Source organism: Pteropus medius, unplaced genomic scaffold (genome assembly GCF_902729225.1).
Source record: "Pteropus medius unplaced genomic scaffold, Ma_sr-lr_union100, whole genome shotgun sequence".
NCBI lineage: Eukaryota > Metazoa > Chordata > Mammalia > Chiroptera > Pteropodidae > Pteropus > Pteropus medius.
Genome location: NW_024342647.1, coordinates 6,021,761 through 6,040,672, shown reverse-complemented (window position 1 = coordinate 6,040,672; position 18,912 = coordinate 6,021,761).

Here is an 18,912-nt window from a genome sequence, read left to right as displayed (position 1 = left end):
CAAGGGACCTGAATTTCAGTCCTGCCTCTGCCAAATCAGAAAAAAAAAATACCCCAGAAATATAATATAAACTTTTCTTGGTCGGTTTCTAGGTACTACAGTACTTGTTGGCAAGAGACGAGGCTAAAAAAAAGTTTCTTTTTTATTCTCAACCCCCACATCCCTCCTCTTTGGCAACCATCAGCTTGTTCTCAATATCTGTGGGTCTGTTTCTGTTTTGTTTTGCTTATTAATTTCTTTTTAAAGATTCCACATATAGGTGAGATCACACGGTATTCATCTTTCTCTGCCTGGCTTATTTTGCTTTGCATAATACCATCTAGGTTCATCCATGTTGTTGCAAATAGCAAGATTTCATTCTTTTTTATTACTGAATAATATTGCATTTTCCCTCTCTCTCTCTCTCTATATATATATATATATGTATGTATATTTATGTATATGTGTGTATATATGTATATATAAACATATCCATTCATCATTGATGTACTGAGACACACATCTTAGTTGCTTCCATATCTTGGCCATTACTAGTAATGCTGCAGTGAACATAAGGTTGCATATACTCTTTGAATTAGTGTTTTTGTTTTCTTTAGATAAATACCCTAAAATGGAATTGTTTTAAAATAAGTTTTAAAGGATACATTTTTTTCCTAGTCTTCATGATTCTTTGAGCTCTTGATAATATATATACACACATTTTTGAGATGGTGAAAATTCTTCTAGTGCTAATAAATTTGATATTTAGTTTTCTGTTTTATACATATGTATATATACACACATATATGTGTATATCGAAGATCCTTTAAATCATTAATTGTTTCAAATACCTTTAAATAATGCTTAAACATTTATGTAAGTCATAAAATGATGGCTAGTGTAAGAATTATCATAAAACAATGGTTAGTGTGAAAATTAAAGTTAAAACATTGTTAATATGGAAGTTAATGATTCCAAGTTTCATGATAGTTGGTGAAAGAGAGAAATTTAGCAGTAAGTGGAACCAAGATTTCCTCAAATTAAAACTTAATTTGTTTTGGTGGTGTTAGAATGAACTACTCACTTGGTCATTTTCCTTCTGCTGTAGAAATAAAAGTGATTCAGGCAATTTTCCTGACTCTTCAACACAGAACACATAAAGGCTTTGTTTCTTACTATGCTTAAAGACAAGCAAAGTTAGATCCAGTTCCTTGGCATCTGCAGATCTTGCTGAATTTTCAGGGTCAAGGCCAAGGGCACCAAATCCGTCCAATTTCTGAGGAGCTGAATTCTGGAAGCCTGAGATAGGTCTTTCTGATCCTCTTTTTGATTTTTCCCCCATCTTTAAATTCTGGGGAATACTGGAAGAGGAAAGAGACTTAACTGTGAGAGTCTCAGGGTGCCACTAGAAAAACTAGATCCTCATTCTGGTTCTCTGCACATTGCATAGAATCATCTCCTTCCATCCTATACAGCTCATGTCCCTCTAAGTGGTGACTCGTCAATCTCTAGGTGCACTAATGCAAAATATATTTCTATATCTGCTTTCAGAAGAGAGAAAAAGACGTGATATAATGTTGCCCTGGAGGAAAATAGAGCAATAGCTATTTCACATCCTCATCACTTGAGTACACTCAGCCTAACCTCCATAAATTTGTTAAATAGAACCAAGGTTTATCTCATTCTGTCTTAATCCTTTTATCTCCTTCTTCCATGATTTGCATTGAAATATCAAAGAGATTCCTTCTTTGTCCTGGTACATGGTTTATGATTTCACTTCATTATGAATTCAGGATGGGGGAGAGATTGTAGGTGTCGGCACCAGGCACTGACAGCTGTGAGATGGAAGGGCTCCTGGGAGTGCCTCGAATCGCCTTCGATCAGAGGCCAAATAGATCTTAGGAGGAGTGTGGCCCAGGGATTCTAGTCCTATTACTTTGATTCACATGGGACAATGATGCCTCTGAGCAAATGATGCCTTTTAACAGAGGAGATGACTTTGAGATTCATTTACTGATTCCTTGGGTTAAAACCATGTAGCTAGAGTCTTCTCCAGAGAGAAGCAGCAGTCCCTGCCTCACTTGCTCACAGTGGCCAGGATTAAGCATGTCTGTGGTATCAAGATTCGCAACTACTACTTTATCTATGTTTTGTGTTCTTCCAAATAGGGTGAAAATGACTACCTCCGGATTATTGTATTGGAAGGCATTTGGGGTACTGGAGTTTAGAGAGTCTTCAGAGACCCTAAAATCCCATGGCTTTCTCATTGGATTCTGTAGAATTGTCTTCCCTTCTCTGACCTCAGTTTCTCCACTGCTAAAACTGATATCCATGTAAATATTACCCCAGGGGGTCAGGGAAAGGCTCAACAGAAAGGGCTCTGGCCTCTTGCACAGGCTTCAAGCAGAGCAGCTTCATTTTTATAAATTTTGTAAGTAGGGGATACATAGAAGATTGTGTTCAAACAAAGCATTCTGCTGTTGCAGAAGAAGCTTGAACACTTCCCCACCCCTTTTATAAATGTGACTCATGCTTGATATCTGAGAACTTTTGTTCTTAAATACTCCTAGGAGAATGTAATGAAGTAGTGAGGAAACATAATCCCCTAAACTCTTCATTGTCCATAACATCTCAGCAACGAGTGGACTTTTGCAATATTTTTATTCTCTCACATGTGAATCCTTTTTTTTTTTTTTAAAATATATCTCTGGTTATTTGCCATGGTTTGAACCCTTGAATATCCTCTGAGTAGTGATTAGTCTTGGTAGCAGACTCATTTTGTCCAAGTTCATGAGAGTGTGATATACAAACTAGATGCCATGGCGTCAATGTACAATCTATATAAAAAATTGTTAATTTGTCTGTTATTGCAAAATATAAAATATTGATTTAATTTAGAGATTATATTTTGAGTGGAATTACCTAAATATCAGTTTCTGTGTCTGTATTGGTTAGTTTTTCTGCTTGATAATGTTGCATAACAAATACCACCCCCTCTCCAAATATCAGTGGCTTATGATAACATGTTTTTTTCCTTACAGATTTGCAGGTCAGTTTATATGGCTCTGTTGCGCTTGGCTTGGATAAGCAGGGCTTGGCTCTAGGATGAGGGTCTGTTCTGGTCTGCTTCACATGTCTTCATAAACTACAGGGGCAGAAGCTACCTAGTAGACGCTCTCATTGGGGCAAATAGCAGGAGTACAAGAGAAGTGAGTACAAGAAATATGTGATGCTTTTTAAGGCCCTTGTTTAGAACTGGCCCTCTGTCACTTCTACTCATGTTCCATTGGCTAAAATCAGTCTGATGGCCAAGTTCTGCATTAAGGGACTTGTATATCTACTTACCTCTTCTACTTAGAGATAATGTCAAGTCACAGACAAAAAGGATATGAAGTCTCGATAATAATTACAGGACAGGAGAGAATTGGGAATAGTAATCCAGTCTTACTACAGAGGCATATGTTAAATTCACTTAGTTAATGAGAGGCACTGAGGAACAGCCTAAAGAGATCACCACTCACTTCCCAGAGTAGCTGAAATTGAATTACATTGAGAGCCTGTGTTCTGCTGCTCCACCGAGTCATATCATATAAGACCACAAGCAGTGGTTTCAAAGATGAGTTCCAAATCAAAAACCATAATGACAAACACTTCGAAATGTAGGTGTTGATTTTCATGTGAGCTGTTTCCCACATGGCACCTCTACTTACTTTATTCCAGGCTTGGTAGCAGAGCAGCAAGTCCCAGCTGACTTCACACTCAAGCTATGAACTTTGATTTTTCCAAAAAAGATCAGAAGTCTTTTAAAGATGATAGATCTCTTGAATTATATGTCCATTTTTCTTGATTTCATTCTTAGAGAGTAGGCTGAGCACTAGATTTGACTGTTTCTGTCACCTTTGTGTTTTGCCTACAATAATGCTCCTCAACATAGGAGAAAGAGGTGTAAGAGTAGGATCCAGACAAGGACAGGAAATGCAGAGTGACCAGTCTCTCCTTACAATCGTCATGGCACACATGACTACACCAGTGTCTTCTCCTCTGCTAAGCTCATGTACACCCAGAGTCTTCTCAACAAAGAGCTCTATGCAGCCATTGCCAGTCCATCCACCAGAGAAGAAAACTATTTGTCATCTTTCCCTAAAAGGAAATGTCTATGGTGTCACAGATGGTTTTTGTCCTGAGACCTCCAAGGGGAGAGGCAAGGGATAGGATTCAGGTTACAACCCCAGTGTTGCTGCGTACCTACTGTGTGATTTTAGGCAAGTTATTTTTCCTTCTCTGACCTCAAGCAACCCATTGCTACAACTGTTATCTGTGATAGAAGAAGCGGGCTTTAGTCCTGCTCAGCCATGTGTTCCAGTCAACTCATCTGGGCTTTTAGAACCTCATTTTTCTCATCTGGTAAATGAGGGTCAAATTTTCTCCAGTGGCTGGGATAAGAAAGTGATCTGGAAACTCCGAAGCATCAGAGAAATGTGAAGGACCTTCATCTGAGGTCTACATTTCTATGTTTTGATCAGTCCTGGAAGAGCCAGGATTCTGTCCACAGGGGATTTTGCAGTTGACTGGGTAGAAGGCAAAGGACTGGATCCTAGAAGCTTTGGGGGTCCCTTCCTGTCTGACTATGATGCTTCTGCAAACTTTCCTCCCCAAGAAGGGGAAAGGCCCTGTTGCATGTCAGTGTGAGTGTGCATACTGGAAAAAAAACAAAACAAAACCCCACCACTTTCTAGCCTGGGGCCGCTTTTGAATCTCTCTGAAGAGAGAAATCAGGGATGCCCTGAAATTGAGAATGTGGCAGAAAACTGAGACCAAGTTGCTCAAAACACGGTTATGTAACGGATGTTCAGTCATATCAGGACCCAGAAGATGCACAGAGCCCTGCCCTGCAGGCTGTTTGAAGGTCACGCCAACTCACCCTGCTGGGAAACAAATGCAGTGTCTCTGTTTGTGGGTTCCCTGTCCTCAGGGTACGATTTGCTGGGGCTCTGGTTCCCTATGCCCACTGCTGCCCGGCCATCTCTACCACCCACCCTCTGACTCCTGCCCTGAGGTCTCTCCTGCTGGGGGAAGACTTTTAGATTTAATTTTTTTTTGTACTCTCCTCTTTTTTTTGTGTGTTTTCCTCAAAATTTGTTATAATCAGGTTCACCAGGCACAGGAAATGCAGTGGTGGGCTGAGACGGGTCCAATTTAATTGAATCTGGGCCAGAAAGATGTACGTGATTCATCTTGGGCAAGAAGCTGCGGTCTTTATGTTTCGTTGCAACCCCTTGGGAAAGTGAAAGCAGAATGACCCCTGTCACTACCCTGGGGTCACGGGGCCACTCAGGAGGGTGAAAGGAAATGATTTTATAGAGCATCTGCTATGTCGCATTTTATCTAAATTGTCCCATTTAAGCATCACAATGCACAGCCCAAGGAGGGAGGTATTATTACACCTCCTTTTTCCTGGTGTGGCTCAGGGAGGGAAAGAACACCTTTCAGGGGGTACGGCTCCAGTGGTCACTGTCCGTAGGCCAGGGGGAATGAGTAGCCCCTCAGCACCTCATTTTTCAGCCCCTCTGCCTTAAGAAGTATGTGCAGTAGAGGATAATTTGCCATTTCCACTCTGTTCTGTGTCTTTAGGAAAATTCCTTTTTCTATATGGGCCTCCCTCAGTTTCTGCTTTTGTAAAATGGTCTTTGGTATTCGGTCTCTTTGAGCTCAAAAAATCCTATATTCCATGCCCTCATAGTGCTTGCATTGGTTCTCCCTAGCTCAGAACAGGCTGTATAACCTTCTTGGAATGTTGGCACTCATTTCAAAGGGTGATCCCACGAAACTGTGGATCTGGCAGATACGATGATTGACGTATGACCTAGATGTTTAGGACAGCTGGTGAATGAATGACTTTGAAATAAACTGAAAAGATTACTGGGTGTCTTCAGTGGAAAACACTGTACTTCTATGGGGCCTCTGTGCCTTTTATTGCTTTTGAGCTATTTTAAAACTCTGTTAAGTCGTAGATAACTGAGAGCAATGCAAATCGTCCTTGTCCATAGATATACAAATGATTTTTTTTCCAGTCAAAATACTGTTGGTTTAACACACCGTCTGTGGAATAAGCCAGTTGTGTTAACTATTTGTAAATTCATTTCAGCATTTCTTGTATTATTATTGTTATTATTATTATTATTATTGTGTGTCTTTCATTATTATTGTGTGTGTGTGTATGTGATTCTTTGAAATAGTGTGACATCTTGCTGGTTTCCTCACAAAGTAATGAGCTAAATAAAATCCTTGATACATGTTCATTTTATATTTCTATGAAGGTCATGATTATATCCTTTTTAAGAAATCCTTTAACAGTACATAGCTAACTGTAATACAAGTCTGTTTGGCATTGTTGGCGGGTACAAAGTTGATGATGGGGGTGTATAAACCTTCATCTATACTGTTTTTCTGGTCCACACTGTTTCCTACAAATAATCCCCCCCACCCCGCCCCCAGAGTTTCTCTCTTTGTGTTTCCTGGAAGGGAACCCATTCTTCCCAGCTCCCCGCTTCTAAGCTACCCTAGAAGCACTGCTAATCTACTACCTACTTCTGTGTTCAGATTTGACCCACCATGATTGGGGGGTTAGAAATACCTCCCATGGGGTAGTGAAGAGGATTCAGTCAGGAATCAGGTGTCTGAGGGCATTCCATAAGGGATTGAAGCCTTATGCCTGCCCCATATTTGTTGATGAGAATTGGGCTCCCCCAATCCCAGGCCACTCCTCTCCCCTCTATCTGGCCCTTAGCAAGACTAGTGGAGATGCACATAAAATGGGATTATCCCTCGAATATCATCGGTGGGCAGTGTGAACCCTGGTGCTCTCCCAGCCTCTCTCCCTGGTAGTACCAGTTAGAAAGCATTTGGCTGCACATACCAGTAAACTTGATTTACAGTGACCTAAAAATTAAGGATTTATTTTTCTTACATAAGAAGTTTAGAGGTAGGTGGCTCACCATCAGGGTCAGAGATCCTATGATTCTCTAGCCCTAGCTGTCCAACGAAGTAGCCACCAGCCACATATGGCTACTTAAATTTAGATAAATTAAAATTAAATAAAAGTTCAATTAAAAAGAATTCAGTTCCTCAGTCACACTAGCAGCATTTCAGATGGCTACTGGCTATTGCGTTGGGCCGATGTGAATATAGAATGTTTCCATCATTGCAGAAAGATCTATTGGACAGCTGCAGGATGGCTCCTGCGGTGTAGCTGCATTGCGAATGTTCAGAGAAAGAAGATAGAATGTGATGATGCTAGCTGTTTGTTCCTTTTTTATCAAGAAGGAAACACTTTTCCAGAATGCCAGCGTCTTTCCTACTGACTAGAACTATGTCACGTGGCCCTTCCTAGCTTCAAAGGAAATTAGGAAAATGAGGATCTTGAAGAGGGTTGGACACTTTGTGACCTCGAACAGAATTGGGGTTCTGATAGCAAGACAAAGGAGGAAAGGATATTGGGCAGGTGATTTTGTGGTGGAGAAGGTTCTGCTATTTGTTCATTCAGTCCCTGGGTTGTCTCTGTGTGTGCTGATCTCATCCACCCCACTTTCCCCAGCAACTCTTCTTCAATTTGCTGAAAAACGAACATGAAAAATGCTCACACGAGGCTTTTGTGCGTGGCACACTCTAGGAGAAGTTCAAGGGACATGAAGGGGGCTTAGATTCTATTAATGCCATTTACTTAATGCTAACACGAGATGTTCCTGGCCTGATTGCTCTGTCTGTACCACACTGTCATGTCGTTCTGTTTCTCCTCTAACTCCATCTACAAATCCATTATTAGGACCCCACTCCTTAGACTCCCCACTTGCCCTCCTTTTATTAAGGAGAGCGATTTAGGCTTACACTACAGGCCACCTGGCCTGGGGGTCTCCCCTTGCACGTGTAAAGATTCTGCAAAGCAATGGCAGTCTTCAACACCCCCTGCCTTTTCACTAGTGTAAGAGAACCAGAGAAAGGCTTTGAAATATCAGTCTATTCCTTTCTCTCTCCCATTTCTGGCCAGACAAGAGAGCGCTATACAGATTTATCTTCCCTCTGATAGGAATGATTTCACCTGTTTTTGGAAGGCAGAAACAGCTCGTTTTGATTTTAAATAACATTTTATTCTATTACATTAAAACACATCATTTGCACTATCGACTATTAAAAATGCAATTAGTCAAATATTTTGGTTAAGAACCAGGGTTAATAGGTTTTTGAAGAAATAGAATAAAATATTCTTAATTCTGGAGGCAGTGGCCCAGGAGTCAGATCTGAGTATGAGTGACAGTTTTGATCACAGAGTGACCTTGGACAAATATACTTAAATTCTTTGGACCTTAGTTTTTCCATCTGTTCTGTGAGAAGTTTGAATGAATCAGAGCCACAGACCATGGCCTTCAGGCCAGATTCTGCCACAGGCCTGTTTGTGCATGGTCCCTGTACTAAGTATAGTTTTTATAATCTTAATGGGCTTTAAGAAATAAAACAAAGAAGTATACATGACAGAGACTGGATGTGACTCACTAAACCTAACATATTTACTATTAGGCCTTTTACAGAAAACATTTGCCCATTCCTGGGTTAGATGGCCTCTGAGGGTTTTTACAACTGTCAGGTCTAGTAGTCAGGGATCTTGGTAGCCTAGATGCTTGTGGGGCTCAAACAATGACAGTGGTTTCCCTTGTTTCTGTGGCCTCTCCATTCCAAAGTCGGAGGGGATTGGAGAGACCACAGACTAAGTGGGCTGCAGCTGGAAGCTATGAGATGATGACTTTACAGTAAACCTGCTGACGTGGTCATGAAGAGATTTCCCTCAGCAGGTGAGCAGCAGGCATGCACGTCAGATCCTGGAAACTGTGGGGCAGAACATTCTGGCTTTCTGGTCACAGTCGAGCCAGCCCATCCGGAGCAGGTGTCAACATCTCCGATTGCGGTCATCTGGGCAGCTCTAATACCAGGCCCTGGCTCAGGTGTGTGTGTGTGTGGAGGTGGGAGGCGGGGGAGTCAGGGTGGGGGAACTGAGTCACATTTTCTTCCCCATAAGCATACTGAGGTCTTGAATTCCATTCTGGGTAGGGGATTTTATAAGGAGACCAGCACTCTTGGCCATTCTCGCTCTGAGGGCTGTGAAACCAGCCCTTTAATGCAGGGCTCGGAAGGAAACTGTCTTCAATTTGATTCATTCCCAGTGTGACTGGGGGCAAGTCACTTCACTTCTCCCAGACTCAGTTTTCTCAGCAGTAAAATGGCACGAATGGATCGTAATCTATAGAGTTTCTTGGATTGTTGAGAGGGCAAGAAAAGATATTATATGGAAAATCAGTTACACATAGAAAAATATTGTGAGCTCTCAAAGGTTCAAGTGGAGCCTTCTTTTTTAAGTACTGTCTATTGAACACTTACTGTGTGCCAGGCATTTTGGTAAGCCCTTTACATTATTTATTCATTTAACCCTCATAATAACTCTCTGAGAGATGTGAGGAGACTCTGGGGCCCTGGGATTCGAACCTAGGTATGTAATGTAGGTTCTTGCTCTTAACTACTTTGTCAGATTTAGGAAGTCAATGAAGTTCTAAATTAATGTTTTTAAGTGGCTTTGAGGATTTCTCGTTCCATGAGAGGGGACAAACAGTATTGCTTTCAAGTGGCCTCATGTTTGTTGTTTCATAGAATTTTATTTTGGCTCCTGACAAATCACATTCATGATTTTTCCTAGTAAAGCTCTTAACTGGAGTATTTATATCGTTTAATAACATTAGAGAAAAGAAAAAGACACATGTTCCCAGGAAATAAGCACCACGAAACTCTCAACCCCAAATAAAATAATAATAGCAACAAAAATAGTTAAGATGCATTTTGATGTTTGACTTGAGTGAATTATGTGCCATTAGAGGTTTCAGAATCCTTCGATTTTATCTTACCTCTCCCACTGCTCGCATCCATTTTCTTCCTGCATTCTGGGTAATTATGGGTTGAAGTACAGAAGTTTAGAAGTACAGATGTCCAGTCGCATCTGAATAACGATTATCTTTGATGGAGTCAGTTTTCTAACCACTTTTACTTCCATTATCTTAGTTGAATTTTACAGAAGCCTTCTGAGGTCAGGCCAGCATTATATTTATTGTCCATAGGAGGAAATGGAGGCCCCAGGAGGTTAAGTGACCGGCTCAGGATCACACAACTGCTACAGCTCAGAGGCAGAACGTCTAAGATCACCCCACTGAGCTCTCTCGTCTGCAGACGCAGCCTACCCTGATGTTATGGTGTGCGATATTAATAGCAATAACCACCACAAACACTAGCTGACTGCACTTTAATGATTTCTCTTTTAAACCTCACCACAACCCTGCACAATAGGTATTTATTATCATTGCTATTTTACAAATGAGGAAACCGAGACTTAGAGAGGTGGGCCCTTTGCCAGAGTGTACTCAGCCACTTAGAGACAGGATTTGAACACAACTCCGCCTGACTCCAGGACCCACGCTCTTGTCCACTGTCTTCTATGCTGTCACTGACACAGCCAGGAAAGATTTAAATGAGAGGGAAGAGTGAGTGGAGTATAGGGTTTCTTAGTTTCAAAATTTATTGAGATTTTAATGGCCCACTGGAGAGCCAATTCTAAGTTTCTGTTCTAAGCATTGCCAACAACCTTTGTATGACCTTGGGCCCACACCTTCCCTTTTCAGGATCTCAACTTTTCCATCTACAAATGGAGGAGATCCTTAGAGAACTTCTAAGGGATGAAGGGGAGGCCTCCTGTCTTCTGGGTAAAATTTTGTCTTTCTTTGTCCTGTTAAGTTTTGATCTATGTTATTTAATATTATAGAAACACCCCAAACAAACCACTCTCTCAATCCTTTTTCTGTTGGGGGAAGGGCATTTTTAAAAATATGATAGTGAAGTCTGTACCCAAATATAATTGCTTATTTTCCTCTACTCCACTTCCAAGAAAAGGGGAAGAGAAATTTACCTTTGAGGCCACTATTCCTAATTAAGCACAAAGATTCTCTTGGGTCATGAGCTAAGGTCCTAACAGTATACTAGAATGAAAACACACATTTTCCACCCAGTGAACTGTTTCTATTTCTGTAGTCAACCTCATCTCTCTCCCTTTCAAAGAGTGCCCAATTCTTGGACAATTTCTAGAGCTCGTCTTAGGAAAGAGCCCATTTCCCACATAACAAGAGATTTCTTTTTGAATCAGCTTTGGAAACTGCAGCCCAGGGTAAAATATGGCTTCCTTTACTTTGTAAATGCACCATCTTTTCCCTTTATGACTATTTAGTTCATGAGCATCCCTTTTCCCATCACTAGCCCTCCCTCCCCTCTATGCTAACAGGAAGCTTGGATCTAAAATGGTAAATGGGACATCAAACCTGGGATAATTCTTACCAGGCTGCAAGGTTAGGGGTCCTTGGCTCCATTCTTGACCACTCTGTCCCTTACGGCTGCATGGTATCTCCTGGCCAGGATAGGGATGTTTTCCTTATCCCCTTTGAAGTATCACAAATCAGCTGCCCCTTCCCTATGCTTAGCTGAGCTCTGGAGATTTGCAGCCTGAAGGTCTTCTTTTTGTTCTCAGGACGTGTCCTCTTGAGCAAGTAGATTTGATTTAAAAAAGTGCATAGTTGACCAAGAATGGTTTGCTGAGGCCTCACTGAAATTACTAATGTGTTGCCTGCCCCGCCCATGAAGGCTGGGGCTGCAGGCTCTTCCGGGTTTGTGCTAACCACCTAGGGCTTTGCAAGATCAAAAATAAATCTAGCTACTTGGTCTTTGGAGGCCATAAAGGAGCCTGATAAAATACCACTTTCATAGTGTCCCTGCTTTGCTCAAGAATAAGCCGTGTTTCCTTGTGATAGTTTTCCATTTCTTTGTAACAAATGGTCCCCAAAGCTAGTGAGACAAATTTGGGAGCAGATTAGCTGGGTGGTTCTGGCCTTAAGTGTGTGTATCCACATACCTCAGCAGGGGAACAGATTCATTAACAAATATGATAGCTGTGATTTGTGTTCCCAGCTTTGGGTATAAACATGGTTACAAAAAATTACGAGAATATTTTTTTAAAAGGAAAAAGGCCTAAAGAATCATGTGAGATGGGTGTACCCAACCTATCCTAAGAAACAAAACATTTCTAATACTTTGGAAAGCACTGGGTATTCCTTGCCTATTGCATTTTCCTCATCATTTCTTCATCCAAAAAGTAACCAATTCCTTAGATGGGGTCTTTATCAGTCCTGATCACTTCTCTTATACTCTTACTGTGCAATGTGTGAATAGCCTAAGCAAAGTATAGCACTGCTTCGTAGTCTTTTAAACTACATTAAATTATGTCATATTGCATGCGTTTTTCTGCAATTTGCTTTTTTCACCCACTATAATATTTTACACATGATTGCCTTTGTTTACCCATTTTTTGTTGCTTTATGGCGTTTTCACTGTGTGGATATACCATAATTTATTTATTCATTTTCTTGTTGATGGATGCTTGGGTGGTTTATAATTTCTTTCAAATGAACTGCAAGAACTCTCCCTGCTCCAATTAGCTGGAAGTTTCCTAAATCCCCCCCTTGAGGCCTTATGCTAATCCTCTAAATGGCTAGGAATCTTAGTGACTCTTTTAGTCATAAGGGATGAGTTCTGCTCAAGAGTCAAATCAGTCCCTGGCTGCCCTTTCTTCTATGATAGTTACAGGGTGTCACTGCTCAAAACTTGTTCCATGTGGTCCTTTGTTTCTTTATTCCCTGATATGGTGGCACCCTCAGAGCAACAGCTAGGCTGGTGAGTATGACTTAAAGAGCTGTGACCCGGAGTGAGAGCCTGGGCCACTGCTGATTCCACGCAGGGGCTGTCATTAAGGCTGCCCCTGAAGCAGGGTGTAAGGACAAAAACTCCCTGACCAGAGTCCCACCAGCCCAGAAAACACTGACCCAAATAAACTGATCATGACTGTGGCTGTAGTCACCCTGTAAGGTTGGAATTCTGTTGCCAAGGCCCCTAGAAGTACAGCTGTTCATGTGTCAGCATTAATGGAGATATACCTTTATTCTTTAACAGCAGTCTCTTAGCCTCTGTGTTTTGGTTTCTTCATCTGTAAAGAGTGAGTTACCCCCACACGATGAAGAAAATCATAGTCGCTGATTGCCTAGCTGGATTCAACCTCACCTGGTAGGGGCCCCCAGCCCCTTCATGTTCTCTTCCTCCCCATAGGCAATATCTTACCTGGGCTTGCTTCCCTGTTAGGCAGCCGCCAGCCTGGACAGAACCTCTCCGATGGAAGGCATGTCCAGATAGGTCTCCTCTGTTGGAAGCCATGGCCAAAATACTGCTCTTGGAATGAGAAGAGCTGGCTCGGGCACCACTTCTTCCCCATCCTAGCTGTATAATCTTCTTTATACCTCTACCTCTCTGAACCTCAAGTTCTCCATCTGTAAACGTAGAAAATCCCCTCTCTCTGCATAGAACTGCTTTGAGGATGAAATGAAACAACAAACTTGAAAGGACTCAAGAAACTGGGATAGGTAAAGTGAGGGTCCTGAGCTTTGCAGGCAACACATTTCGTTGTCAGACAGCTCTGGCTCTGTAAATGTCAGATTCTGGACAGCCTGTCATGAATTCAAAAACTCTCAGGGTGTTCAACCTCCCCCTACTCTCCCACCCCTACAACCAAGTCTTTTTTTCTTTGAAAAACTTCCCTAATTCCTTCATAAATGATGTCATGGGCCATGGTATACATAAAACAAAAGGAGATTGTGGAATATAAACTGCTTACGAAAGTATAATATATCGCATCATTCTAAGGTAGGGATCCCCAACTGCCAGGCTGCAGATTGATCCTGGTCTGTGGCCTATTAGGAACTGGGCCGCATAGCAGGAGGTGAGTGGTGGGTGAGCGAGCAAATCTTCACCTGTATTTGCAGCCGCTCCCCAGTGCTAGCATCACCCCTTGCTCTATCTCAGATCATCATACATTAGATTCTTATAGGAGCACTGGTCCCTGGTGCCAAAAAGGTTGGAGACTGCTGTTCTAAGGTGATATCATTGCCAATGACCATTTGTTATTATCACAGTAGTGAGAATGACAGCTTCCCCTATCGGGTGCAGAGGCCGTCAGTGAGTTCCGTGTCCCTAAATCCAGGGACACCTTTCAGTCCTCATCTGATCTGATTTCTCACCTGATCATATTAATGCATACTCTTCCCTTGGGTCCTAAAACTCTTCTGTCCTCCTATTTCACTGGCGGCTCCTTCTTAGGCTTCTTTGCTGCCTCTTCTTTAGGGCAGCCCTTCAATGTTGTGATCCTCAGAAATATGTCCTAGGCCCTCTATCCTCCCTCCTCCTCTCACCATCTTGGGAAGTGTACCTATGCTCATCTACTCCAGTGGCTTAATGACCATTCAAGTGTTGATGACTTCCAAGGTCATCCAGTCCATATTTCTCTCCTGAGTACCAGCTCTGTAGTTCTATCTGCCTGTTAAACATCTCCGTTTGGATGATGGGCATGTCTTTTGGGCATGTTATTTTCCATGAGTTCTTCCTCCTACCCCAAACCTTCTGTTAATTTTATGTCCTATATCATAGTGAAAGCCATCGCCATCTACTCCATTGCCCAAACCATCAACCTAGGATTTATTCTTGATATCTTTCTTGTTTTCTATTTCGAATATAAAGAATCACTAAGTCCTGCCAACACCACCTGTTTTTCCATTCCCATTGCTGCTACCTCTGTCTGGAAATCAACAGCTCGCTTATTGAAATAGCCCCTTTTGTAGCTTCAGTCTCTAATATTCCCAACTCTTAATTTAATTTCTACACTGTGGCCAAAGAAATCTTTCTAAAGCACAGTCAAATCATGGGAGTTTCTGGCTGGATGTTTCACTCCACTCGTCCCTACCCTCCTACCACATCACCGACACCCAAACCTGAACTCTGGAATCATTATGGAAGGAGAGGGAGGCATGCAGGTGCCAAAGAACTAGCACAAAATTTTAGTGGGAAAACTCTGGGGAGGGCATCCTGCTCAGCATGTGGAGGGAACATGAGCCAGAGGCAGACGGGGATCGAGAGCTTCACCAGGGGACAGGTTTGACTCCTGCTCTTTCCTCTTCCCTACTCCTTGCCTTGAGCCATTGGTGCCTTCCTGGCACAACTGTGAGACAGAAAAGTATGGGGGAATGTTGGCTTATCACTGCAGTTGAAGCCAAGAACAAGCAATGAGAGGTTGTATTCCCTAAATTTACATGTTGAAGCTCTAACATCCAGGACCTTAGATTGTGACTGTATTTGGAGATAGCATTATGAGAGAGATAATTACATTAAAATGAGGTCATTAGGGTAAGTCCTAATTCAATATGATTAGTGTCCTTATAAGAAGAGGAGATTAAGATGGACACGCACAGAGGAAAGACAGCCATCTACAAGCCAAGGAGAGAGCCTCAGAAGAAACAATTCTACTGACACCTTGATATCGAACTTAAAGTAAGAAAATGCATTTTTTCACCAGTTAAGCACCCAATTTATGACACTTTGTTATGGCTGCCCTAGCAAACTAATAAAGAGATATAAAGATTGAAGGAAAGAGATAAAGCTATCATTATTCAGGAGTGCTATGATCATCTACATAGAAAGCCAATCAAATCAGTAGATCTTTTAGAATGAATAAGGATTCATTCTAAAGAGTTGCCAAACACAAGGTCAACTATTAAAAACCAATAGCATGTCTACACAGCAGCAAATACCAACCATAAAGTATAATGGAAAATATGATGGCATTCACAATCGCTACAAAAGCTATATCTATCCAGCAATTAGTTTATCAAAAAATAAACAAATCTTCTATAGAAGAAAAATTTAAATTCAGTTAAAGGACACAAAAGGAAGTTTTGAGTAAATGGAAAGATATTCCATGTTCCTGATAAAATCAGTTCTCTTCAAATTAATTTCTAATTTTGGTACAATTACAATCAGAATTCCAAATAGGTATATTGAGAAAATTAACAAACTTATTCTGAAATGAATAAGTATGAAGGTCTGCGAATAGTTGAGTCAACTTTTAAAAAGAGGAGAGACTTGTCTCCTAGATAATAGAGTATATTACAAAGTCGTAGAAACAGGAGATCGTGTGGTTTGAGGGAAGAACAGGTCAATAGCCCAATGGAAGAGAATAGAGTACTCAGAGACGGATCACACGTATATAGGAACTTGACGTATGATAAACACAGCACTGTAGATCCATGGGAAAGTTTTCATTGACTTGTCGATGTCTTTGAAAAATGGTCGACTACAAATCAGAATAAAACTGTATCCCTACTTTACCCAGTATACAAAAGTAGATTCCAGATAGAAGACTTAAAGGTCATAGATTAAACAATAAAGCTGATTAAATAAATGTAGGGGAAGATTTTTTATGACCTAAGAGTGAGGAAGTCTTCCCAAACAAGACCCCCAAAACACAAAAGATGATATGAAAAATTAATGAATTTCATTTTTTAAATCAAGCTTATGGATTGCTCATCATTGGGGTTAGATAACCATAATTCAGTGAGAAGGTGGTCAGACTGCGACAGCAAACCCTGCTTTTCCTGCTTATAGGTAGAGGAAAGAGTGCACAATGGTTCTCAACTTGGGGTTATTTGCCCCCTACTTCAGGACATTTGGCAATATCTAGAGACATTTTTGGTTGTCACAACTAGGCAAGAGGCACTCCTGGCTTCTAGTGAGTAGAGGCCAGAGGTGCTGGTAAACATCTTCCAATGCACAGGACAGCTTCATAACAAAGAGTTATTTGGCAAAAATGTCAATAGTACTTAGATTGAGAAACCCTGCTACAGACAAATGTCATAAACAGATGCTACATCTAATACCAACATGTGACCAAACCCTGGGATATTCAAGAAGTCCTATAAAGTGTTAAGAAAAAGACAGGGAACCCATTAGAAAATTGGACAAAATGTACAAGCAAGTAATTCACAGAAGGAGAAATGGCTTTTAAGTATATGAATCGCTTCTCAAACTCAATAATTAGAGAGATGCAAGTTAACACAATAGTGAACTGTTACTTCACACTCACTAGACTGGCAAAAATGAGAAAGTTGGATAATAACAACTGTTTGCAGGGATGTGGGGAACCAGGGACCTTTGCACAATACTTGCGGAGGTATAGACTGGGTGGATTTCTCATTAGTGAGTAAATTTATTTTCTCACAGTTTTGGAGTCTGGAAGTCCAAGATCAAGGTATTGGCAGGTTTGGTTTTTCCTGAAGCCTTTCTCCTTGGCAGATAGATGCCTTCTTCCTGTGTCCTCACATTACCTTTCCTTTGTGTGGATGTCTCCCTGGTGTGTTTACCTCTTTTGAGAACACCAGTCTTAATGGATTAGGACCCCACTTTATCATCTTATTTGACAGTAATTACTTCCTTAAAGGCCCTATCTACAAGTAACATTGGAAGTTAATGATTCAACATATGAATTTGGGGGGCGGGGAGATGCAATTCAGACCATTAAAGGCCAATAAGTCTTGAAGAGGGCATGGATAGGCCTCTGGGATTCTTGTTATATTCTGTTTCCTGCTCTAGCTGTTGTTTACTCAGTTGTGTTTAGTTGGTGAAAATTCATAGACTGAACAGTTATGATTTGTATCCTTTTCTGTCAGTATGTTATCCTTCAAAGGAAGTTTTAAAAAAGGGTTGAATTTTAGCAACTGCTTTTATTGATAGATTATATGGATTTTCTACTTTGATCTTTTACTGTAGTATTGTATTAGTTTATGAGGGCTCCTATAACAAAGTACCACTGACTGGGTGGCTTAAACACCAGAAATTTATTTCTCAGTTTTAGAAGCTAGAATTCTGAGATCAGAATGCTAACATGGCTGGGTTCCGGTGAGAGCTTGCTGACAGCCGCCTACCTTCTAGCTATGTCCTCCAGGGGTAAAGAGAGAGTGAGCTCTCTGGGATCTTTTCTTATAAGGGCACTGATCCTGTTGGATCAAGGCTCCACTCTTGTGATCTCATTCAACCTTATTACTTCCCTGATATTTGGCCCTACTTCCATATATAGTCACATTGAGGTTAGGGCTAACGCCCTATAAGGGTGGTGGTGGGGCGGGGGGGGGGCACCATTCATAGGAGGTGGCATGAAAAAGAGAAGATGACAGTCCTGCAGGGGGTCCTGGCATCACAGTGAGCCTAGAACATCCACTGCCAAACGTTCACTGGGTATCAAGAGCCCTGTCTCCAGACCTGCCTTTGCCCCTGTTGGAGATGGATGGGACAAGTGTCTTCTTCTCTCCAGTCTCAGTTTCCTTGTGGATTCCATGTAAGTGGGGATGCTATTCTCCAAGATCACGGGGATGCTATCATGCTGTCACTGCAAGGGGTGAATGCCCCTGGGGCTCAGTCAAGAGTTGGGTATTTTTGGAACAGGCTCATTCAAGGCAAAAAGAAGAGAGGGGAGGTAACAGTAAGAGGCTTAAACTCTCCCATAAGAGTTAGGGGGCCTATCTCAGTTAGCCCTAAAGCAGCACAGGAAGAAGTTGCCTCCTCCAGGCTTTGTGCTTTAAGAGAAGAGGGTGGGGGGCTGCATTTCCCCACCCACCCAACTCCATCTCACTCAAAAATAAGAACTTGTGTAGTGTTTAACTTGAGATTAATTTCGAGAGACATCATCTTCCCCAAAAAGCTTTGGCCTTCAAAACAAGCTGACTCTCATATCATCATGTTTAAACAAGGGAAGGCTGTTTCTATGGTGTGACTCTATAAGTCAAGATGCCAGTCATTCTGCAGAGTCTGATTGGAGCCCACCATAGATAGTAGGCCCAGGCCAAGGAAGGACTCCTGGCAATGGGAGAGATGGAGTGGCAAGGGCTGAGGTTGGGGAAAGCATTAAGGGCAGGAGGAGCACAGAGC